At 46.4% G+C, this 26,344-nt stretch overlaps 1 protein-coding gene across 1 annotated transcript in view; it reads right to left on the bottom strand.

Annotated features, from left to right (window-relative positions):
- SLC45A4 (solute carrier family 45 member 4) overlaps positions 1-19,600 on the bottom strand; it is a 151,072-nt gene extending 131,472 nt beyond the window's left edge. Inside the window, exon 1 of the mRNA XM_082257404.1 lies at positions 19,431-19,600. The gene's annotated coding sequence lies outside the window, so the exon portion shown is untranslated. The remainder of the gene's footprint in view (positions 1-19,430) is intronic.
- Between the last annotated feature and the right edge of the window lie 6,744 nt (positions 19,601-26,344).

The raw sequence follows: 26,344 nt of genomic DNA, 5'->3' as shown, positions 1-26,344 counted from the left end.
CTAATACATACCTGAGCCCCATTCTGTGACCAGCAATGTCCACAGAGACTTTACAATTATTTTATTGCCTGATTGTAATTGTGATAATGTGTCCTACTGCATCGCAAAGGATCACTTTGGTGTGAATGGACCCTTTACTAAGCAGCAGAGCTGCACAATTAATTGGTAAAAGTCTGTCCATGTACAGTATAGGATGCACTCAATACTTGGTTGGGGCTCCTTTTGCATGAATTACTGCATCAATGCGGTGTGGCATGGAGGCGATCAGCCTGTGGCACTGCTGAGGTGTTATGGAAGTCCAGGTTGCTTGGATACCGGCCTTCAGCTCATCTGCATTGTTGGGTCTGGTGTCTCTCATCTTCATCTTGACAATCCCCCACAGATTCTCTATGGGGTTTAGGTCAGGCCAGTTTGCTGGCCAATCAAGCACAGTGATACCATGATCATGTGACCAGGTATTGGTAGTTTTGGCAGTGTGGGCGGTGCCAAGTCCTGCTGGAAAATGAAATCAGCATCTCCATAAAGCTGGTCAGCAGAGGGAAGCATGAAGTGCTCTAGAATTTCCTGCTAGAGGGCTGCGCTGACTTTGGACTTGATTAACACAGTGGACCAACACCAGCAGATGACATGGCTCCCCAAATCATCACTGACTGAAAACGTCACACTGCACCTCATGTAACTTGGATTCTGTGCCTCTCCACTCCTCCTCCAGACTCTGGGACCTTGATTTCCAAATGAAATGCAAAATTTTCCACAGTCAGTGATGATTTGGGGAGCCGTGTCATCTGCTGGTGTTGGTCCACTGTGTTTTATCAAGTCCAAAGTCAGAGCAGACCTCTACTAGGAAATTCTAGAGCTCTTCATGCTTCCCTCTGCTGACCAGCTTTATGGAGATGCTGATTTCATTTTCCAGCAGGACTTGGCACCGCCCACACTGCCAAAACTACCAATACCTGGTCACATGATCATGGGATTACTGTGCTTGATTGGCCAGCAAACTCGCCTGACCTAAACCCCATACAGAATCTGTGGGATATTGGCCAGCAAACTCGTCTGACCTAAACCCCATAGAGAATCTGTGGGGTATTGTTAAGAGGAAGATGAGACACCAGACCCAGCAATGCAGATGAGCTGAAGGCCGCTATCAAAGCAACCTGGGCTTCAATAACACCTCAGCAATGCCACAGGCTGATCAACTCCATGCCACGCCGTATTGATGCAATAATTCATGCAAAAGGAGCCCCAACCAAGTATTGAGTGCATCCTATACTGTACATGGACAGACTTTTCACTAAGCCAACATTTCTGTATTAAAAATCTTTTTTTTTTTTATTGGTCTTATGTAATATTCTAATTTTCTGAGATACTGAATTTTGGGGTGTCACTCGCTGTAAGCCATAATCATCAAAATAAAAAGAAAGAAATTATTGAAATCTATCGCTCTGTGTGTAACGCATCTATATAAAATATAGGACTTTCACTTTTTAAATTGAATTACTGAAATAAATTCACTTTGACGATATTCAAATTTTATGACCTGCACCTGTACAGTCCAGGCTGCTGCTCTCCAATAGATTACACAATCTGGACTGTGCTGTGGCTTAACACATTTATAGTTTTATAGCACAATTTGATTTTGTGGAGACTTTTATGGGGTCAGGGAGGTCAGTGATTTCTACCAGTGATGACGTCCATTTATGGTGCTATGTTGGGAAATACAAATCATGCCAAAAAAAAACGCTCTACTGTGACCTGAGTAGGACTGCTTAGGGTGGATATTGCCCTGTGCTATCAGCATTTTCCAAAAGAGTGCCCAGAGCCCAAACACAATTCTGCATTCATATTCTTTATCTTTAAGACTTTATCTAAAAGGCAAAGTTGACGTTCCGTAAAATACAATGTGCAATCAAGGGGCCCCCGGCTTTAAAATATTGTGCTAAGTTCAAAGGTCAGGCCAGCCATTTTCAACCACAGCTCCATGGAAGCCTAGGGTTTCTCCAGAGGTTGCTAGGGGTTCATTGAGCTGTGGCTGATTGATATCCTATCTGATATTGCTTAGATGGTTATGGAGACAACACAACTTGGCACGACACCAGTGGTCTCTTTAGCTGTCTGTAAGGGTAACATCCTATAAGGTTGGCATTCTTCCCACTAATCATCAACATAGGGGTCATTCTTCCCACTGGCCACCAATGTAGGGAACATTCTTCCCACTGGCCACCAATGTAGGGAACATTCTTCCCACTCGCCACCAACGTAGGGAACATTCTTCCCACTGGTCACCAACGTAAGGAGCATTCTTCCCACTGGTCACCAACGTAAGGAGCATTCTTCCCACTGGTCACCAACGTAGGGAACATTCTTCCCGGTGACCACCAATGTAGGGAACATTCTTCCCACTGGTCACCACCAATGTAGGGAACATTCTTCCCACTGGTCACCACCAATGTAGGGAACATTCTTCCCACTGGTCACCACCAATGTAAGGAACATTCTTCCCACTGGTCACCACCAATGTAAGGAACATTCTTCCCACTGGTCACCACCAATGTAAGGAACATTCTTCCCAATGGTCACCAACGTAGGGAACATTCTTCCCACTGACAACCAATGTAAGGAGCATTCTTCCCACTGATCATCAATGTAAGGAGCATTCTTCCCACTGGCCACCAATGTAGGGAACATTCTTCCCACTGACAACCAATGTAAGGAGCATTCTTCCCACTGGTCACCAATGTAAGGGGCATTCTTCCCACTGATCATCAATGTAAGGAGCATTCTTCCCACTGGTCACCAATGTAAGGAGCATTCTTCCCACTGGCCACCAATGTAAGGAGCATTCTTCCCACTGACCACCAATGTAAGGGTCATTCTTCCCCCTGGTCACCAATGTAGGGAACATTCTTCCCACTGGCCACCAACGTAGGGAACATTCTTCCCACTGGTCACCAATGTAGGGAACATTCTTCCCACTGGCCACCAACGTAGGGAACATTCTTCCCACTGGCCACCAACGTAGGGAACATTCTTCCCACTGGTCACCAACGTAGGGAACATTCTTCCCACTGATCATCAATGTAAGGAACATTCTTCCCACTGATCATCAATGTAAGGAACAATTTTCCCACTGGTCACCAATGTAAGGAACATTCTTCCCACTGGCCACCAATGTAAGGAGCATTCTTCCCACTGACCACCAATGTAAGGAGCATTCTTCCCACTGACCACCAATGTAAGGAGCATTCTTCCCACTGGCCACCAATGTAAGGGGCATTCTTCCCACTTTGGATTGAATGGAATTTCATGAAAACCACATTCGCTGTTAGAAGTGAAAAACTGAAAGAAAAAAAAAAATCCTACCTACCTAGTTGGATGAAGCATCGATCTTATCCTGCACCTGCAACCTTGAAGACCAAGAACTGAGCGATTAAAGACCGCTGATCACTTGGTTCCCAAACTTTAGAGAGCAGAGAGCCGATGCAAAACATCCCAAAAATAAGAGGCACCACAAAATGTACAATCGGCCCATATTTTTTTGTGTAATTACCTGGATGTGACCAGGTATCCACCCCTTGGAGTCTCTGTATCACAGGGCCCAAAGCGTGCGCACGTGCGTGTGCCGGGGGGCGGGCATGAAGTTAATTTGCCAATAAGGACACCTCCAAATAATTGCATTTTTATTCTTACATCAGCTCACCCCCCCCCAGTTAAAACCATTTGTACCACTTGCCCCACCATATTAGATAAGATATTATTAGAATATACCTCAGCTGGTATATAACCCCCCTTCTCTGCTCTAGGTAATCAGTTCAGTAGCAACCAGTATTAGAAGAATCAGAACTCCATAGAGTATTAGGAGCAGGGCCTTCTTAACCCTCATGTATTTCATTGTACAGGGAGTGCAGAATTATTAGGCAAATGAGTATTTTGACCACATCATCCTCTTTATGCATGTTGTCTTACTCCAAGCTGTATAGGCTCGAAAGCCTACTACCAATTAAGCATATTAGGTGATGTGCATCTCTGTAATGAGAAGGGGTGTGGTCTAATGACATCAACACCCTATATCAGGTGTGCATAATTATTAGGCAACTTCCTTTCCTTGGGCAAAATGGGTCAAAAGAAGGACTTGACAGGCTCAGAAAAGTCAAAAATAGTGAGATATCTTGCAGAGGGATGCAGCACTCTTAAAATTGCAAAGCTTCTGAAGCGTGATCATCGAACAATCAAGCATTTCATTCAAAATAGTCAACAGGGTCGCAAGAAGCGTGTGGAAAAACCAAGGCGCAAAATAACAGCCCATGAACTGAGAAAAGTCAAGCGTGCAGCTGCCAAGATGCCACTTGCCACCAGTTTGGCCATATTTCAGAGCTGCAACATCACTGGAGTGCCCAAAAGCACAAGGTGTGCAATACTCAGAGACATGGCCAAGGTAAGAAAGGCTGAAAGACGACCACCACTGAACAAGACACACAAGCTGAAACGTCAAGACTGGGCCAAGAAATATCTCAAGACTTTTCAAAGGTTTTATGGACTGATGAAATGAGAGTGAGTCTTGATGGGCCAGATGGATGGGCCCGTGGCTGGATTGGTAAAGGGCAGAGAGCTCCAGTCCGACTCAGACGCCAGCAAGGTGGAGGTGGAGTACTGGTTTGGGCTGGTATCATCAAAGATGAGCTTGTGGGGCCTTTTCGGGTTGAGGATGGAGTCAAGCTCAACTCCCAGTCCTACTGCCAGTTTCTGGAAGACACCTTCTTCAAGCAGTGGTACAGGAAGAAGTCTGCATCCTTCAAGAAAAACATGATTTTCATGCAGGACAATGCTCCATCTCACGCGTCCAAGTACTCCACAGCATGGCTGGCAAGAAAGGGTATAAAAGAAGAAAAGCTAATGACATGGCCTCCTTGTTCACCTGATCTGAACCCCATTGAGAACCTGTGGTCCATCATCAAATGTGAGATTTACAAGGAGGGAAAACAGTACACCTCTCTGAACAGTGTCTGGGAGGCTGTGGTTGCTGCTGCACGCAATGTTGATGGTGAACAGATCAAAACACTGACAGAATCCATGGATGGCAGGCTTTTGAGTGTCCTTGCAAAGAAAGGTGGCTATATTGGTCACTGATTTGTTTTTGTTTGGTTTTTGAATGTCAGAAATGTATATTTGTGAATGTTGAGATGTTCTATTGGTTTCACTGGTAAAAATAAATAATTGAAATGGGTATACTGTATATTTGATTTTTGTTAAAGTGGAGTTCCACCCTATTTTTATACTTACCTCCATCTTCTCGCTCCGGGTCACCTGAAAAAGAAATGGATAAATCGCATATTTTTTTTTTTTTTTTACTTACCTCGTAGCGAAGAAAAAATACTTACCTTACTTCCTTCTTCCTCCTTCCTCGGCCGCGGCCCGTCGTCACTTCCTGGCTCTGCAATGATTCCTGGGAGCTGAACGTCATCGCTCCCAGGAATCATTGCGCCTGCACCGGCCCCGACGTCAGTTCCGGGTCGCGCGCGTCATCCCCTTCTAAACAGCTTCTGGGCATGCCCAGAAGCTGTAGAGGGATGACGCGCGACCCGGAAGTGACGTCGGGGCCGGCGCAGAGCATCGTGGGACCAAAGAAGGCGGAAGAAGACGCCGAAGGGGATCTCGCTGGCTTCAAGCTGCCCACATCTGAGATGGCAGCGCTGGACAAGACGTTTGCAAGGTAAGTATTTGTCCTAACAGGTAAGTGCAACCCGGGACAGATCAGAGGCTAGCCATTGTGGAATGCACTAGCCCTGACTGTCCCGGGGGTATTAAAAAAAAAAAAAAAAAAAATCCAGGGTGGAACTCCGCTTTAAGTTGCCTAATAATGATGCACAGTAATAGTCACCTGCACACACAGATATCCCCCTAAAATAGCTAAAACTAAAAACTACTTCCAAAAATAGTCAGCTTTGATATTAATGAGTTTTTTGGGTTCATTGAGAACATGGTTGTTGTTCAATAATAAAATCAATCCTCAAAAATACTCATTTGCCTAATAATTCTGCACTCCCTGTATTGTAACTGTACAATAACCAGATAGAGCCTTTGGAGGCACTCTGTACATGCTCAGTTTGGTGTGTATTGCTGGACAGAGTTTTTTTCTTTTTTTTTTTTCTTCGGAGGGTGCATTTGATCACTGCACTGTCCAGACAGAGGGTCAGGGGTCCTGCAGCATTATAGGACAGTCAGAGCAGAATGAAAACTCCTCCTACAAGTTTTAACCAGTCACTGATAGAAATCACAAGACTGCTATATACTGCTGAAGAGAAGAAAAAAAAAAAAAAAAGTATTTACTAAAGTAATTGCATTTCCATGTTCTGAGTACTGTGGGAGAACAGGTATAATGAATACAGGGTCCTGGGTTTAGTAACACTTTAAATGGGCTTTTTCATTTTTATATCTTGTATTTTTTTTGCTGGAGTTCTGCTTTAAAAAAAAAAAAAAAGACTATGAAAGGAAGCACATGGGAATTTGGAAGCCTTTAGCTCTGCTGGTCAAAAGGAGTGCCGGCATCCCTAGGCGATGAGCAACTTGTGTAAAACCTTTATTCCATTCAACACCGAGACAACGGACATATTTTACTATGACCCTAGAGCAAATGGGAGAGATCGTTTTCAGCGCAGTGTCGGAAGGGAGAACATACCACAACAAGTCTACATTTAGCATCATGTAACAAGAAGATATTGATCAATCCACCTTCCGTATTGAACATCAGAGAGATGTCCACGCTGCCCAAAGGGGAGAATCGTACATCGCATGCCAACCGGAATTATCCAGTTGTGTCTGCCCTTGTTGAACCAAGAGAGCCTCTTCATACTTATGTAGTCTTCACATTACAGAATTATCCCCTAGGGGCTTAAAAGCCCATGTAAACCAAACCAATTAAATGCTATATAAAAAGTTTAATAACAATTTTTTAAATCTGCAGCTTTCATTAAAAAAAAAATCCCACCATTTGGGCACTTCCTGTTCCAGGGTGACAACGCTCTGCCTTAGTCTTCCAATTGTGCTCCACCGTTGTCACATGGGCTTCTGATGGGAGACTACAAGCTGCCATCTCAAAACATTACACAGGCGTGGTCAGGAAAGCAGCTCTGGGAAATGCTGTGCAGTCATCGCTGGAGTTAGACAGGAAGTACCTGCAAGGAGGTTGCAGGAGATAAGCAACACAGATGTACCATAGGATAAGGAGATGAAAACAACCCATTTCATCCTAAATAAAAACACAGTGCCATTACACACTATATGACATTAAGTTAGGACAGGGGTGTCAAACTCCACTACATTGTGGGCCGCAATAAGCATTATGGCTGCCCTCAAGGGGCCGGTTGTATCTGTAAGGCTATACAAATGAATTCTCTCTTTATCATATTATACTACAGCTTCTATGAATGAAACTGGCTCTATGAATGGAGGGGGCAGACCTATCAATCAACCGCCCCACCCTTCATCCAACCATAGATCAGGTTTCATTCATAGAAGCTGTAGTATGACTTCTATGAATGGAGGAGCTGGGTGGAAAGGGCGGACATAGTTGGGCTCTCAATGACAGCACCTTAGTTGCATTAACTCCCCCCCCAGCCGCACCAAAAGGTTACAGCAGTGGGGGGCATGAACGGAGGAAAATTCCTACTAAACAGAAGAGGAATCCATACAAGGGACACATCCTACTGTGTAAGTTATGTCCCTTGTGCTGACTTTTCTTTTTATTTTAGTTACCATTTGGTTTTAAAGCAGAACTAAACCTTCCTTTACTTTATAGCCAAGGAAGTCGCCATCTGAGCCTCTGCATCGTCGGCAGTTGCCTCTGTGCTTCCCATGTGATCAGTTATGACACCAGCCGTTTGATTGCTTGATTGCATTGGGTTGACAGCACAAAACTGTGAAAGTACTCATTCACCACATGCCTTGAGTAATGGGATTTTTGTACTTACTGTAAAATCCATTACTGGTTATATTGCCTCCTCCAGGAGTAGGACTAGGCAGAACAAAAAACACCTGGCTACGCCCATGGGCAATCCTCGGCTTGGTATATAACCCCCCTTCTCTGCTCTAGGTAATCAGTTTAGTAGCAAGCAGTATTAGAAGAATCGGAACTCCATAGAGGGGTGGGTGCTGTGTCAGTCTATGAACTCAGAAAAATGGATTTGACGGTAAGTACAAAAATCCAATTTTCTCTTTCGTTCATCGACGGACACAGCGCTCCATAAATCATAACTACTGGGACATCCAAAAGCAGTGGCAAAAGAAAAAATGAGGGGTGGAAAAAAATAACCCAGGGCTAAAAACATAAGAGCTCTCAAAGCGGAGTTTCACCCAAAAGTGGAACTTCAGCTGATCTGGTTCCTTCTCCCCTCCGGTGCCACATCTGGCACCTTTCGGGGTGGGGGGGGGTGTACCATTTTTTTTGACAGGTACCCTTCCCCACTTCGGGGAGACAGCGCCATCCCTCAGAAGTTCCGTCCCCTTCCTCCTTCCCCCGCCGCCAAGCCAATGAGAATGCGCAGCGCGCTTCGATCATGCGCAGTAGGGAACCGGCTGTGAAGCTATCTGACACACCAGGGCTGAGGCAAAGACTGGCGGCAATGTTGAACCAGCCATAGAAAACATGCTGCGTGCCACAGCCTCCACTTTCCTGTCGGGTCCTTAAAGGGCGGGAATTCCTCTACTTGGATCATGGTAGCTTTCATAGCGTAGCGTTCAACATGGAAACTGGTAGACTAGTCCACTTTTTTTTTTAAAAGTGACTCCTCAAAAGGGTAACGTACAGCAAAACGTTTGGGGTCCACAAAGGGTAATTTTGGTTGTTCCCATTCCTTACGGGAAAACCTGTGAAAATTGGGCACATAAGGAAACACCTTTGGAGTACGAGGTGACTTACGAGTACCAAACGATACAGCCAGGTCCGTGGCTACATCAGCCGCATCCTCCACTTTTAAAGGCTCACGCACTGCGGTGATAAGTGCGTCTACCAGCGATTTTTAATTCGCTGCTGCGAGCATGGAGGAATCATCCTCACTATCGGATGGATCTGGGGGTGTGATATTAAGCCCCCCTGGATTGGCCGCGTCTACGGCGGCATCAGGCTCAGAATCAGAGACAGACTGAGTAGGTAAAGGCGGGGGACACTTCGTCCTGCGCCTTTGCCCACACGCCACTTCCACCCAGGACAGTAAGGACTGCAGGACCAGCGTCGGTGCAACAATGGGAAGCTGGGGTTCCGAGGGACCTGCCACCTCCATGAGGGGGTCAGTGGGGGAGATGTGACCCTGAGGCTCCATAAGGAAAGAGAGACCTTGCAGTACAAAAACGATCTTTTGGCACCACTTACGGATCCCCCAGGGTCAGGGTACCTATCACCAGAGAAAGAGATAACAGGGACCCCCAAGGATTCACCCTACAAATCGCAGAAGCGATGGGAATTCGGACCCAGCATCACCATGGACGCCATTCCCTGTTCATCTGTCCTGGGCACAGGAAGAGGAAACTGAGGAAGAAGAAGAGGAGTAGCTTTGGGATCCCCACAAGGCTTTGGTAGTCTCCAGCGTCTCCCAGACTAAGGGAAAATGGCCCCCGTGACATCCTCAAGCTACACAAACATGGCCGCCAGCCAGAGACCAGCCAAACTAAGGGAAAATGGCCCCCATGACATCATTAGGCTACAGAAAAGTTGCGGCCAACCGGAGACCTGCCAAACTAAGGGAAAATGGCCCCCGTGACATTATCGGGCTACACAAACATGACCGCAAACCGGAGACCAGCCAGACTAAGAGAAAATGGCCGCATCAGCTACAGCATGCTGCCAGGATCTTCCCTGTGCCCTCTGCAATGCTGCACCCTCTCCAAGGGGACCCCCTCCTGAAGGTAGGACACATTAGGGGAGACTCCGCTGCACACTCTGCACTGGGACCCCCCTGCACTATACCCACACTACAAACAGTGGGACATGCACATAGGGATCTCCTACACTGGAACCCCTACAGACTACCAGGGCAGGACACGCTATCTCAGGACCCTTACAGGGTGGGGAAAGCTGGGGGAGACCCCAGGGGTCTCCGCTGCATCGTCTTCCCTGGGACCCCTACCAGACTCCAGGTCTAGACAGGGGGGGGGGGAGGGAAGGAATGGGGGAAGCCCAGCTCACTGAGGGATTTTTAAGGTTGGGAGGAGGGAATCGGGAGGGAGCGGGGGGACTGTACTTACCCTTCCATGGTGCGGGCAACACTCTAGACAGAATCCTCGCCACCCAAGTAGGTCGGCCAAGGGACCGCTGCGACTCAGACCCAAGCCCGCTTGCATGCAACCCTGCAAGACTTTTTTATCTTGCGGGCCAGCCTCTGTCCCTGAGGCTAGGTCGCGGCCAACCTAGCGCGTAGCTGCGGTCTCCACTCGCTTGCTGGGCTGGGGGGGACCACTGGATCTAGATTATTCAGCCCGTCACCCAGCTCGGCAGTTGATTGTAGATCTCCAGATAGAAAAACCAAAAAAAGTGTAAGGAAGGAGAAAAAAATTTGCTAGGACTAGAGATCCTAGCCGGGAGCACAGGTCCTTACTCCTGCACTAGACAGATTAAAACGGATTACCTAGAGCAGAGAGGGGGGTTATATACCAATTTGAGGATGGCCCATGGGCGTAGCCAGGTGTTTTTTATTCTGCCTAGTCCTACTCCTGGAGGAGGCAATCTAACCAGTTATAATTTTTTGGAGCGCTGTGTCCGTAGATGAACGAAAGAGAAATAACAGTGCTGGGAAACCATTAAAATCAATGGGTTCAGTTCAGCTTTAGGTATGTAGGGGGGGACAGTGGATGTGCTCTATCAATCTTGCACCCGAGATCCCACACACCAACATATGAAGCAAGCTTGCAACCGGTGCCCTTTCCACCTACTAGTAGTCAACCATACTAAAGAATTAGGTCTGGGAGAATACAATGACTAGTGGTTTCACCTCTGTCCAATGAATTTGCTTTTCTGGGCTCCAGTGGACGTGACTGAAGGAGTCTATGGACTCACGACTCCAGACGCTTGCTATAATCAACAGAATTCTGACTTCTATCCATATAATCAACAGAATTCTGACTTCTATCCAAATGTTGCAGACATTACAAAACAAGGTGATGCATCACTCTCCGGCCACAATGTAAAACAGCAAATCTAAGGCCACAAAGGGCAGCTATTTCTCACAAGAACTTGTGATCCACCACCAATGTCCCCAGTACAATAAATAACAAAGTGGCAAGGCCGCTATCTGCAATACAGTATAACTAACCACGTCTAAAGACATTCTAATGCTGGAATCCAAAATGGTCATAAGCAGCCCCTGGGAGTGTGATAAACCTATTACAGAGCAGGCAACCAAGGGACAGACTGCATCCACACAGTTCTAGAGCATGAATCAAGCTAAAAAAGGGAAAAATATTCCAAAAATGTTTTTCTGTACAAAAAAAGGAAAGAAGATAAAAAAAAAAAAAAAAAAAAAAAAAAACACAAAAACACAAGCTTATCTGTAAACTGCATGAATAAGAAAAACATTAAAGAGGACCTTCCACCGCTTGTACAATAATTTGCTCCAAATTGTAAAAAAAAATCAAACCATTTGTTTGCCAAATACCTTTTTTAATTGATTAGTTCACTTTACTTCCTTCCTTACCCAACCGAGAATTACATTGGATAGGCTGTTATGAACTGGATTTGTGGCCCCTACATGGCCAATACTATGACATGTAAACCCAAGGCTAACCCGCTGTATCCCCAGGATTTGCAATGCATCTGAAGTTACTCGAAAAATTCACCGGACTTTCAAGAGAGGGTAATCCAAATCTGTATTTTACATTTACAATGTAGTAACATATTTAAAACTGATGTTAAGGCCCCTTTCACACTTGTGCAACTTGTCATGCAACTTTGGACATCAGAGTTGCACGACATGTCGTCGTTCCCCATGTTTTCCAATAATAACCATTCATATATGCGCAACTTAAAGTTGCAGCAACTTCAAAGTAGTTCACGCACTACTTCTTTCTGACTTTCATGCAACTTCAGGGCCATAGACTTCAGTGTTAACCCTCAGAAGTTGCATGAAAGTCATACCAAATTGTTATACTATGCAACTTGTGTGCAACAGTTGTCCACTAAAACTGGTCAATGCCAAAGTCGTATCCATGTTGCACCCATCCAAAGTTGCGTCAAAGATGCCTCAAAGTTGCATCAAAGTTGCACTCCAAAGTCGGTGCAACTTTGGAGTCGTACAAGTGTGAGAGCGACAGGTCGCCGTAGGTCGCCTTCCACAGAGAAGCTGTGGACCCGTTCTAATAGGAGCGACACAAGTCGCTCCGACTTAGAAAAAGGGTCCGGAGCTTCTTTGGGGCGACCGGGAGCGACCTGCATTGACTTCAATGTTATGAAGTCCGTGCTGGCCGCTCCGAGGTCGCGGTGCGAGCTGCGCGCCGCGACCTCTGAGGTCGCCCCGGCAAGTCGGATCGCCCCAGTGTGAACGGGGTCTGAAAGGGGCCTTAGGAATGTCAATGTTTATATAGGTCCAGCCTGAAACAAAGTAATGTATGTGCCATAACCTGTGGAAGCTGAAAATCACTGTAGTAGCCACCGTCGGTGATCTCTACTAGCTTCCATAGCCTGTGCCCATTGGTTTCCCTGCTCCTCTAACCCTGTTCAGGTGACAACTCCAAGTTTTGAATTTTCTTTCCCAGCAATCATGGTCACCAGGGTGAACCTCCCCAATAGGGACACAAAAAGCAAGATACCCTATAAGAGAGTCTAAAGCAGGGTACACACTAGTAGAAAATCTGCCGAAAATTCCCGCCCGATGTGAAATCGTCCGATTTTCGCCTAGTGTGTACACAACTTTCAGCAGCCGATCCTGACATTTTCAACGAAAAAAAATGGAGGGACAAACACCAAAATTTTTTTCGTCTGTCCCCAGACAACCGATTTTCGTTTAATGTGTATGCAGTACGTCCGTGAAAAATCGGATACGAAAGACCGCGCATGATCTGAAGTTGCTGACAACCCGGAAGTCTAGGAACAAATGTGCCAAAAAAAAAGAAAAAAAAAAAATCGGACGAGAAATTTCGTGAACATTTATGCACTGTCGACTAAAAACGGTAATGAACGCTGAGTAGACAGAGAAAAATCGGAGGATATTTCGTCCGATTTTCGTCAAGTGTGTACGGCCCTTTACTCTCCCCTCCTACATCCAAGAGAGAAATAAAATGGCTTTAGATGCACTTTAGGTAAGCTGAGACTGGGAAGCATGCCCCAACCAACCCAACATATAATATTATATTGGTTGATCAATCGATTTATGTAAATCTGTGCAAAACTCAGGAACTTGTGGGCTGGGAGGCAAAATTAGGTTTTACAATACCATTCATCTTTCTTCTGCTTCTAAAATTATAGCAGACAATCCCGAACCCAGCTACTGCCCTAATAGTAGTCTCCAATGGTCAGAGGATGTCATACAGACGACTTCACTTCCATCCTCAACGCCTTCAATTTTCTAATACTGACGTCATCCCTGACACCTCCAATTTTCTACTGCTGGCTCCCTCCCTGACACCTCCAATTTTCTGTCTTTTTTTTTTTTTTTTTTAAAGATATTAATTAAAAAAAAAAAAAAAAAGACAGACCTATAGGACAAAAAAAACCCAAAACCCAAAACCCAGCACAACACAGTGTGCAATGAACACCACAACAATGTACAAAAAGAACCAACAATAAACAGTATTGCATCATTGTCTCACACGTATCCTACAGGCATTGATTGCAAAAGTTCTACAGAATTCCAAAAGTTCTACAGAATTCCATCTAAAGTTTTATTGTAGGCAAGCATATCATTTCTCAGTGTGGTGTATAACTAGCAAAGTGAGGTAGGGACATATCTTTCATAGGGACTCAGGGGTGAGAGTCAAGCGACTAGCTAACCATCGATTCCCAAAGTTTGTGAAATGTTATAACTTTTCCGATTCTCAAAAGTGAGCTTGAACAGTGGAAGAGTCATCGACTAATTTCAGCCAAACAGATCTTGTTAGAGATAATGATTCTTTCCTTGACAGTAGGAGGGACTTCTTTGCATAGAAATAAAAAATACAAAAGCAGTCTCCTAGCATGAGAAGGGATGGTCAAATCACCGAAAATACCCAAAAGACAATTCTTGGGGTTTACAATATTTGGTAGGCCCAATGCGGGGGAGATAAAAAGGAATTTATATCTATCCAGAATTCCCAAACTATAGGGCATGTCCAGAAACAGTGGAGAAAATCAGCATTTTGACCACAGCCCCTGAAGCATTCGGCTGAGGGAGATAACCCCATTTTAAAATAGCCTGGCAGGAGTAAGATGGGAGGAGTGGTGGATGATGGAGAGGACAGGACAGAGGTACCATACGAATCACTGAAATCTGACCAATCTGACTGTCACCTCCAATTTTCTACTGCTGACTTCACCAATTTTTCTTTTTTTTTTCACTGCCAACCCCCATCCCTGACACCGCACAATTTTGCAACTGCTGACCCTTATCCCTGACACCTCCAATTTTCTATTGCCGAGTCCCATCTCCGTCACCCCCAATTTTCTATTGCCGTGTCCATTTCCGACACCCCCAATTTTCTATTGCCGAGTCCATTTCCGACACACCCAATTTTCTATTGCCGTGTCCTTCTCCATCACCCCCAATTTTCTATTGCCGTGTCCTTCTCCGTCACCCCCAATTTTCTATTGCCGAGTCCATCTCCGACACCTCCAATTTTCTATTGCCGAGTCCATCTCCGTCACCCCCAATTTTCTTTTGCAGAGTCCATCTCCGACACCCCCGATTTTCTATTGCTGAGTCCATCTCCGACACCTCCAATTTTCTATTGCCGAGTCCATCTCCGACACCCCCGATTTTCTATTGCTGAGTCCATCTCCGACACCTCCAATTTTCTATTGCCGAGTCCATCTCAGACACCTCCAATTTTCTATTGCTGTGTCCATCTCCGACACCTCCAATTTTCTATTGCCGAGTCCATCTCCGACACCTCCAATTTTCTTTTGCAGAGTCCATCTCCGACACCCCCGATTTTCTATTGCTGAGTCCATCTCCGACACCTCCAATTTTCTATTGCCGAGTCCATCTCCGACACCCCCAATTTTCTATTGCTGTGTCCATCCCCGACACCGCCAATATTCTATTGCCGAGTCCATCCCTGACATCCCTTTCTATTGCTGACCCCACCAATGTTTTTATTTTTAATCCCATCCCCAATGCCTTCAATTTTCTACTGCTGACCCCATTCTTGACACCTCCAATGTTCTACTGCCGACCCGGTCACAGACACCACCAATTTCTTTTGCTAACCCGAATTCTCTTTTAACACTTATCCCAACCTCACCGTCCCCCTTCTCCAATGATCGTCCAGCAGACATGTCTACATTTGGTGTCCCCAAGGTTAATATTTCTAGTCATTCTCCAGCTGTCAAACAAATACATTATGTTCAAATCCTAACTGCAGGAATGAAAAATACATCACAATCCCATTCGCTAGAAGTCAACGTTGGAAGAAACCAACTGCCACTAATTCACTCCATTAGCACATCCATATGTCTAAATTTCTCCATGATGCTTGGCCCGTAAGACAGATGGCAACAAATTCATTCAAAATAGTAACATAGTAAAGCTCCATACAGTGTGGGTTTTTTGGGGCAGAGGGAGAAAGCGTGTGGTCAGCACGTGAAACGGCTCTAGGCTAGAGTAGATCTTTCAACTTTGTATGGGATGCTAAAACAGATCAAGGGATAGCAGCGAGATCTTTATAATCTTTGGGTTTTCTAATCCTTCGTATTGGAAAGCAGCCAGTTAACGTTTATGCTCTCTTAAACAACCCCAGGCAGTGAGTAAAATTGCTAGAGCTATTCAGAAAGCATTGTAATGTACTAAAGGCAATTTGTTTTAGATCCTTCCACATGATCTTTTTTGAGCAAGGACTTTGCATGGTAAGGTAATGGTTTTTCGGTAGTCAGTCATTATACTCCTATAATACTGCATAAAACATTTACGAAGGATCTTTAGGGATAGTATTAAAACAAGGCTGTCTAGGGCTGTGCATACTTTCAGATGTATGGGACCCTTCGGTTTTTAGGTGGGTGGAACTTGGATCTGGCTGGGACTCCCTGGTCCCCCGCATATCCCAAGGGACTGGCTGGGCCCTCCGCATATCCCAAGGGACTCGCTGGGCCCTCCGCATATCCCAAGGGACTCGCTGGGCCCTCCGCATTTCCCAAGGGACTCGCTGGGCCCTCCGCATATCCCAAGGGACTTGCTGGGCCCTCGCATATCCCAAGGCACTCCCTGGCACCCGCATATCCAAAGGCACTCCCTGCCCCCCCCATATCCAAAGGCACTCCCTGGCCCCCCCGTATCCAAAGGCACTCCTTGGCCCCTGCATAATCAAAGGGACTAGCTGGCCCCAGCATTTCCCATGGGACTCGCTGGCCCCCGCATATCCCAAGGGACTCGCTGGCCCCCGCATATCCCAAGGGACTCGCTGGTCCTCATATCGGAAGGGACTTGCTGGCCGGCATGTTAGAAGGGACTCACAGACCTGCACCTTGGGAAAATGCAAAAATCTATGACGTAAGAATAAATACACTTATTCAATGTAGCAAAAGAAAGGCTGCAAAAAGTGAGAAAAACCTAAGGGGGGAAAAATACTCACCTTTCGCAGACTTCCATAATACAGTGGTAACACCTGTTATGGGGGGTTGACACACAGCACAATACAGCATCATCTTAACTTGAAATTTAGGTTACTCCACATGCTCTGAAATCTGTCGGGGAAGGATGACGCCACCTTCCCCTACGCGCCACAGGGGTACACCAGAAAAAATTTATTAATATTATCCAATTCCTACCCCATTACTTACTTTTTTGTTTTAATTTCCGACAAGAATTTTGGGGGAAAGGGGACACCATGAATAAGTGAACTTTGCCAATATAAAGCCCCATTCCAGGCAAAATATACACTGCAGCATCGCATGACTGCAGCTTTAGGTAAAGAATATTATAATAATGAAGTTGCGCTTATCCGGCGAAACACATCCATAAATAGACAAATATCAATACCATGTGCAAAATAATCTCTTAATCATGAATAAATAAAGGGGACTTCAGTGCTGTAAACAAGATATCAGGGTAAAATGCTAGTAGTGCAAAAAGTGTAAATCCCTTATAAACCGTGGCTTCAGCGTCAAATAAAATAAAAAGCGCCAGAGTGACACCAATATATAGTACAGATAAATTACAGTGAGTAAATAGGTGTAGATATCCTATATAAACCATGACTGCAGTGTGGAAAGTGACTAGTGGCACCAATAAATATATTAAATAAATAATAGATAAATCTTTGGTTGAAACTAATGAAAAAAAAGGTCCATAGAGTAAATAAATATTCTCAATGCATAGAATAGCAGCAACAAAGTTCATATATGTGACAATAGAGGTGAGGTCTTGTGATTGGTATTCCCGCTAGATATCTTATGTGAGCCTGAAATTAAAAGGCAATTAGAATTAGGGATGCACCGATCCGATATTAGGATCGGATATCGGCGCCGATACTGCCACAATAGCTGGATCGGGGGATCGGTAAAATTAACCGATACATGGGCCGATCCGCTTTTGCCAAGTCCCGGCTCAACCGTCCCTTACTTGCACGGAGCCGCCGATCCACGGGCCGATCTGGTTTTACTGAGTCCCGGCTCAGCCGTCCCTTACTTGCACAGAGCCGCTGATCCAGTTTTGCCGAGTCCCGGCTCAGCTGTCCCTTACTTGCACGGAGACGCCGATCCACGGGCTGATCCGGTTTTGCGAGTCCCGGCTCAGCCATCCCTTACTTGCACGGAGCCGCCGATCCGGTTTTGCTGAGTCCCGGCTCAGCCATCCCTTACTTGCACGGAGCCGCCGATCCAGTTTTGCCGAGTCCCGGCTCAGCCGTCCCTTACTTGCACAGAGCCGCCGATCCACGGGCCGATCCGGGTTTGCTGAGTCCCGGCTCAGCCGTCCCTTACTTGGCGTAGTAGTAGTATGGGATGGGAGCCGCTACTTCCTGTATAGGTCCGGCTCACAGGTGAAGTGATATCAGATGCACTCCGTCTGTGAATGGAGGAGGAGCCGTACACATGAAGCAGCGGCTTTGCTCTGTACTGCAGCCGCATGCATATTGTGTATGTGTGTAGTTCCGGATCGGTTTCGGCATCAGTAGATACACAATGCCAGATATCGGTATCGGGACAAGAAAATTCGGATCGGTGCACCCCTAATTAGAATGTATAAAAAAAAAATTGTTGAAGGGGTTTGGGAAGGTGGGGCAGGGATTTACCATTATCCTGTATATGGGCTTGAAGAACTAGACTGGTTTACACCACAATGCACTCCGTGTGCAGTTCTGCATGCATGTTTACAGTAAGTATGATAAATATGCAGTGCATTTGTTGTGTGTTCATGTGCATTCCAATAGGTTAACTTACGAAAAAATGCAGCATGCTTTTTCTTTTTAAATACATTTTTATAACTGCACATGAAAGCACTGCAACATCGGCAACAAGGCTCACTGAAATCTGCTTTCAGTGCATTCGCACTGCATCTGCTGTAAATGAGCCCTAAAAAGGTTCCACTGTTGACTTATTTTCGAAAAGTGCAATCCGCAAAGCTGCCTGATCCACGAAGGAAAACCTTTCCATCCCACGTTTGTTCCAGGATAGCAGCCAAGTGGTAGAACCCGGATCAGCATGGCAGTCCCTAAAAATGCACCTTCAAAAAAAAAAAAAAAGCCAGCAACGCGCCTCCCATTTTTCTCTCTACAGGTTCCCTTTAAATGCTGGCAGTTGTCACACCATAGGAGGAACTACACGTTCCGGCATGCCTTGCCTTTCGAAGGATTCTTGTATTTCTAAATTTAGCATCAGCAAAAAAAAAAATCATACGCCTTTTATTATAAAAGATTTTTTATACGTACAGTAGATGGCAGAAATGAATTCTTTCAAAGATTTTCACTTCCTTTAATCTAAAGCTTGGCAAATATGGAAATAAGACTTGCAGCGATCTCCTAAATGGTTAATACAGATGAAAGCATGCGGTTAATACGTCTCCTGTGCAGACCGTCACAATGAGACTTCCTAAGGAAATTAACCAATTGGCGACCACGGCCGCCGGAGAAGCCTGTAGCTATGTCTGGAGGGCAGAGGCATTGAAGAACAATAAAAGTGATGGAAGGGGGGGGGGAACCAGCTGAATGACAGGTTGAGTCACGGAGAACATCTGCTCGTTATTAGAAAATTGGGGATTTATATCCCATCAAAAATTTGCAAAATTAAAGCCTTCGAAAACACTGAAAATGCAATTTTACCTTACCTAATTCAATCCCCAGAATAGAGCAAATCGGCGAACGGATGTTGGCGAGGAGCAGCGGTGCCAATTTAACGGTGTGATCTTGACATGAGTGCGTTTGGCGTCTTGCAGCATGGGAGGCCAGCAGGAACAAACTCCGAGGGGTCCTGCTGGCTGGCCCAATGTGCCTGTGATGTGCTTGCTGTGTTCTGATCAATACAGGAGAGCCCCTGTTTGTGTTGAAGCTGCAGCTGACACGCTGCCTTCCGATTGGCCCAGGAAGCCTAGGGGTGGGAGGGCCTGGGACAAGACAGGAGGGCCGTGCTCCCTCCCACCTCTGCTGCTGCACAGGCAACACCATGTGAAAAACACACCACAATAACGATGAATGGGAACGGGGCGAAGCAACACAATTAACAGAGAGCTGGAGTGTAGAGCCGAGAGCCTGCAGCACATTCTTCATCCAGGAAAGACATGAAAACTGGAAACAATGTGACAAACCCCCAGATGACCTTCACACAGACAGACAGATTTATACCCATCTGTGCAAACTTGTATCGCTGCAGAACAACAGGTATCTATCCAAGGCTGAGGGCCATTCACACCAAAAAGGGTCAATCCAGCCAAAATGATATCTTCATTATAGGTGGAGCCTGGTGGGCCAAGTCACCTGATGATTTCTTATAGGTCTATGGATTATCCAATAGTGTGATCTCACTGCCATAATTCCCGACTCCGGTTCCCTCCCACCCATGTGTGTTCCAGCTTTTCCAGGCGCTTTTCCACTGCATGGAACCGAACGGTTCGGCTCGCTTTTGTGTTTTTCCACTGCTGGTACGGTGTAGGAACGGTTCAGTACGGTACGGCGGCGCTTTTCCACTGCATGGAACCGAACGGTAAGGCTCTCAAAAACAGTACCACCTTGATTGTGGTTCTAGGTACCATACCCGGTACCATATCCCACAATCCTTTGCATGCAGTCACTACTAGCCACTGATTGGTCAGAGAATCCCACCCACCCCGTTGTTATCCCACCCACTTAACTTTAGTACTACTTTAGTGGAAAAGCAAACCACACCGTACCGAACCGTTCCAACACCGTACCATGCGGTCCAAGCAGTTGAAAAGCAAACCAGGCCAAGCAGGGCCAAGTAGAGCCGAGCCGGTACTTGCAGTGGAAAAGTGCCATTAAAAATCAAAAATTTGTATGTGAGGGGTAGAAGCCCCTCAAAATGGGTCAATTAGGTGTACAAACCAGGGAACTCAGCACAGGGATGGCGGGAACCCCTCATAATGGGCACAGCGGGTGTACAGACCCAGGAACTCAGCACAGGGATGGTGGGAGCCCCTTATAATGGGCACAGCAGGTGTACAGACCTGGGAACTCCACACAGGGATGGTGGGGAACCCTCATAATGGGCACAGCAGGTGTACAGACCCGGGAACTCCACACAGGGATGGTGGGGAACCCTCATAATGGGCACAGCAGGTGTACAGACCCAGGAACTCAGCACAGGGATGGTGGGAACCCCTCATAATGGGCACAGCAGGTGTACAGACCCGGGAACTCAGTACAGGGATGGTGGGAACCCCTCATAATGGGCACAGCAGGTGTACAGACCCAGGAACTCAGCACAGGGATGGTGGGAACCCCTCATAATGGGCACAGCAGATGTAGAGACCTGGGAACTCCACACAGGGATGGTGGGAGCCTCTCATAATGGGCACAGCAGGTGTACAGACCCGGGAACTCAGTGCAGGGATGGTGGGAACCCCTCATAATGAGCACAGCAGGTGTACAGACACAGGAACTTTGCACATGGATAGTGGGAACTCCCCAGGTCTGTACACCTGCTGTGCCCATTATGAGGGGTTCCCACTTCCCACCATCCCTGTGCTGAATTCCTGGGTCTGTACGCCTGCTGTGCCCATTATGAGAACTCAGCACAGGGAAGGTGGGAACCCCTCATAATGGGCACAGCAGGTGTACAGACTTGGAAACTCAGCACAGGGATGGTGGAGGCACCCCTCACAATGTGCACAGCAGGTGTACAGACCCAGGAACTCAGCACAGGGATGGTGGGAGCCCCTCATAATGAGCACATCAGGTGTAAAAACCCAGAAATGAAGCAGAGGGATGTTGAGAACCCCTCATAAAGGGCACAGAAGGTAGCCAGACCTAGGAGCTCAAAACTGGTATTGCGGGAACTGCTCATAATGGGCATATGAGGTATGCAGACCCAGGAGCTCAGTAAAGGTATGGGGAGTACCCTCATGCTGGGTACAGAAGTTGTGCAGACCTGGGAACCCCGTGAAAAGATGATAGGACTCCCTCATTAGAAGAACTCAGGGATGGTGGGAGCCCCTCATAATGTGCACAGCAGGTGTACAGAGCCGGGAACTCAGCACACAGATGGTGGGTGTCCCTAATAATGGGGACAGCAGTGTGCAGACCCAGGAGATTGGGGAATCCCTCATAATAGGCAGGGCAGGTATACAGATCCAGGAACTCAATGCAAAATGGGCACAGCAGTCGTAGAAACCCAGGAATTAAGCACAGGGATGGTGGAAAACCATCATAATGTGCATGGGAGGCATGAAGGCCCAAAAACTAAGAAAGGGATGTTGAGAACCCCTCATAATGGGCACAGGTGTGCAGACCTGGGAGCTCAGCGCTGGGATGGTGAGAACCTCTAAAAATGGGTACAGTAGGTGTGTAGACTTGGGAGCTCACTACAGGGATGGTGGAAACCCCTTATAATGTGAAAAGCGGGTATGCAGACCCAAAAACTCAGGAAATGATGTTGAGAACCCCTCATCATGGGCACAGAAGGTAGCCAGACCTGGGAGCTCAGTGCAGGGATGGTGGGAACTGCTCATAATGGGCATAGGAGGTATGCAGACCCAGGAACTCAATGAAGGGATGGTGGGTACCCTTATGTTGGGTACAGAAGTTGTGCAGACCTGGGAACTCAGTGAAAGGATGATAGGGACCCTTCATTATGGGAACAGCATGTGTACAGACTCAGGAACTCAGCACAGGGATGGTGGTAACCCCTCATAATGGGCACAGCAGGCGTACAGACCCAGGAACTCAACACAGGGATGGAGGGAACCCTTCATAATGGAACTAGCAGGTGTACAGACCTGGGAATTAAGCACAGGGATAGAGGAAGCCCCTCATAATGAGAACAGCAGATGTGGAGACCCAGGATCTTCATGAAGGGATTTTAGGAACCCCTCATAATAGAAACAACAGGTATGCAGACCTAGTAACGTACAACAGGGATGGTGGGAAATAATGGGCACAGCATAACACTCAGATGCTAATGTGAATGAGCCATAAAATGTCTTTGTATGCTGTAGCTTCAGTACCCTTCCCAGGAAACACCGGCTCTTTTTAACCGGTTGCCGACCGCCGCAAGTACATATACTGCGGCGGTCGGCCCCGGCCAGGCAAAGTGACGTACCGGTACGTCACTAGCCTGCCACTTGCTTGTGAGCCAATAGCGAGCGAGCGCGCGCCCGCCCCGGCTCGTTCCCGGGGAAGTCCGTGCGTGTGTCCGCCGGTCACTCACGATCGTCCGCCGTGAAGGGAGAAAGGCAGGCGGCTAATGTCAACAAGCCGCCTGTCATTCTCCCCTGTGTAGGAATGGTGATCATACGGTTCTACTATATAGGACCGTTGATCACTGTTCCTACACCAGTAGCCATGTCCAATCACAGTAAGAAGCACGCCCCTTGGGACACACTTAAACCCTCCTTCCCCAATAAAGTTAACCCCATCCCTGCCAGTGTCATTTTGCAGTAACAGTGCATATGTATAGCACTGATTACTGCAGTAATGTCACTGGTAACCCCAAAAATGTCAGTCAAGGGTCCGATCTGTCCGATGCAATGTCACAGTACCGCAAAAAAATAAATAAAAAAAAAAAAAAAAAAAAAAAAATCGCAGATCGCTGCCATTACGCGTTAAAAAAAAAAAACCACCAAAAATGACAAAAATCTTTCCCTTTGTTAGTAAACGCAATAACTTTTGCGCAAACCAATCAAAATACGCTTTTTGCGATTTTTTTTATCAAACATATGTAGCAGAAAACAAATTGGCCAAAAATGTTAAAAAATTTTGATTTTTACTTTTTTTTTGTTGGGAATTTCATATAAAAAAAATGTGAAAAATATTGTTATTTTTGCAAAATTGACGCTCTTTTTTTTGTTTATAGCGCAAAAAGTAAAAAATCGCACAAGTGATCAAATACCACCAAAAGAAAGCTCTGTTTGTGGGAAAAAAAGGACGTCAAATTCGTTTAGGTACAGTGTCGCACCACCGCGCAATTGTCCATTAAAGTCACGGAGTGCTGAATCGCAAAAGGCCCTGGTCAGGAAGGGGGTAAAATCTTCCGGGGCTTAAGTGGTTAATTTAGAGGGATGTCCACATCCTTTGGCCATACTGTGTATCTTATAAAAGAATGAGCTACGGCTACACTACAGAACATCACCCCAACATAATATCAAAGAAACAACAATCATTTCTGTAAAATCAAAAACTTACTATTTATGGGATCCCCATGATTCCAGTAGTTGAGCACCAGTGTGCCAAATTTAAAAAAAAAAATAAGTGCGGCTCTGAAGGAAATCACACAAGGGAAGCAATGGAGGCTACCGGTCTCCTTCTCCTCCAGGAAGATTTGGTCTTCTCTTCCCATCAGAATTTGAAGCTTAATATCCTTTTATGATTCATACCTGTTACATCTTTGTCATTTACAATCAAGTGGTGGCCAACTGCCGGACACGTGTTCACACGGTGAGTAGTCAGACTCACACTCCAGTAAAATGAGGTAATAAAGTGTCATTTAACCCCGTTATATAATTATTCAGAAAGCATTCCATGTATTTTACATATAATTAGCATAGGTACCTAAACTGGGCTGAACATGTGACTCCTGAAATCCCCTGCACAGCAGAACTCAGCCTAAGGAGAAAAGAGGGTCCACCCTTTACTCAGGGCTCGGTTGATCTAAATATTAATCTAACACGGAATATGCTTCACTGTCAAATCAGCAGGCAGGGGTGGGGTCTGGACCAGATTGGCCTGCTTAACTGCAATGTATTCTGCAGAGAGGTCCAGAACCTGGCTGTGCTATAAGGGGTGCACAAGAATGGCTGAACAGATCCTACACCAAAAAGGTCTTCACACACACACAAATAATATCCAATGACCCCCCCCCCCCCCCCCAACTGTATATCTAGCAGTAAGAGACAAAGCCATCTTATTGAGTGGATCTAATTGTTGAAGTCTGTTCAAAGGCAGTTCAACACCCCTATTTATAAATGGATACAGCTAACCACTATATGGAGCAGATACGGCCAACAACTAGAATTTGCAGTTTCTACTGTACACTGCCAGTAGAAGACACTCTGCAACTCCATATATGCTCTTAAATATCTTCAAAATGTAATGGTACTCCATAAAAGACCATTGAAGTACAGAAGATGTTAACTCATTTCAGACATGTCAGCCTTGTTCACAACTCAAATTCATGCGATCTCTGCATAACGTTGTGATTGGTGGGAGGCCAGTCCCATGCCTTCGACAAGACCCTCCTTCGGCATGACTCTCCCTCAACCAAACCCTCCTTTGGCACGACTCTCCCGCAACCAAACCCTCCTTTGGCACAACTCTCCCTTGACCAGATCTTCCTTCTTCAAGACTCTCCCCAGACCAGCCCCTCCTTCCGTACGACTCTCCCTCAACCAAACCCTCCTTCGTCACAACTCTCCCGAGACCAGTCCCTCCTTCGTCACAACTCTCCCAAGACCAGACCCTCCTTCGTCACAACTCTCCCAAGACCAGACCCTCCTTCGTCACAACTCTCCCAAGACCAGACCCTCCTTCGTCACAACTCTCCCCAGACCAGCCCCTCCTTCCGTACGACTCTCCCTCAACAAAACCCTCCTTCGTCACAACTCTCCCGAGACCAGACCCTCCATCACAACTCTCCCTTGACCAGATCTTCCTTCGTCAAGACTCTCCCCAGACCAGCCCCTCCTTCCGTACGACTCTCCCCCAAACAGACCTTCCTTCATCACAAATCTCCCCCTGACCAGACATTCCTTCGGCACAATTCTCCCCTGACCAGTTCCTCCTTCCGTACGACTCTCCCCCAACCAGACCGTCCATCACAACTCTCCCCTGAGCAGACTCTCTTGCAACACAACTCTCCACCGACCAGACCCTCCTTCGGGAAAACCCTCCTCCTCCCAGCTTTTTTTCCCCTATTCATTTATTTGAACAGGGTAAGTGAACTACTCACTTTTTACCATGAGTTGCTCCATCGCCAAGCTGGCTGAGCAAGAAATCGTTCCCCCATTCGCAACTTACATTCTGGAGCACTTCCATCAGTGAGGGAGCAAAGCTTCGTTCATCCCGCCAGAGAGGAAGGGGCACATGGAAGTGGCCTTTTCTTTTTGTATAGCAATTCTCGACAGGGACAGGATCACTAGCATGACATGGCCCTCGAACAGCAGTATGGCTATGGTAAAGCTGTGCTGTACTGTACTTTATAACCAGGCCCACAAGGGTTCCCAGGTTCGAGCGGTCTCTAAACAAGTCAGTCATTCTAAACCTTTTCAACACAGAGGAACCCTTGAAAACACTTTCCATTCTCAGGGAACCCCCGCTAAAAGTTACTAGATCTACAACGCATGATACATTAGTGTGATGGTCAGTGGGAAGAATGCTCCTTACACTTATAGTCATTGGAAGGAATTACCCCCTTACAGAGAGCTAAAAAGATCACTGATGGTGGTGGGAACTTATCTCAGAGGCAGAAATTGCTCATTCCTCAAGGAACCCCAAGAAACTTCTGGAGGAACCCTAGTTAAGAAAACCTGCTCTAAAGTAACTGAAATCTGAAACGAGGAAACCCTGAAACGAG

This window comes from Pelophylax lessonae, assembly GCF_965119305.1.
Source record: "Pelophylax lessonae genome assembly, chromosome: 5".
NCBI classification, from domain to species: Eukaryota; Metazoa; Chordata; class Amphibia; order Anura; family Ranidae; genus Pelophylax; species Pelophylax lessonae.
This window is presented reverse-complemented; position numbering and strand designations above follow the sequence as displayed.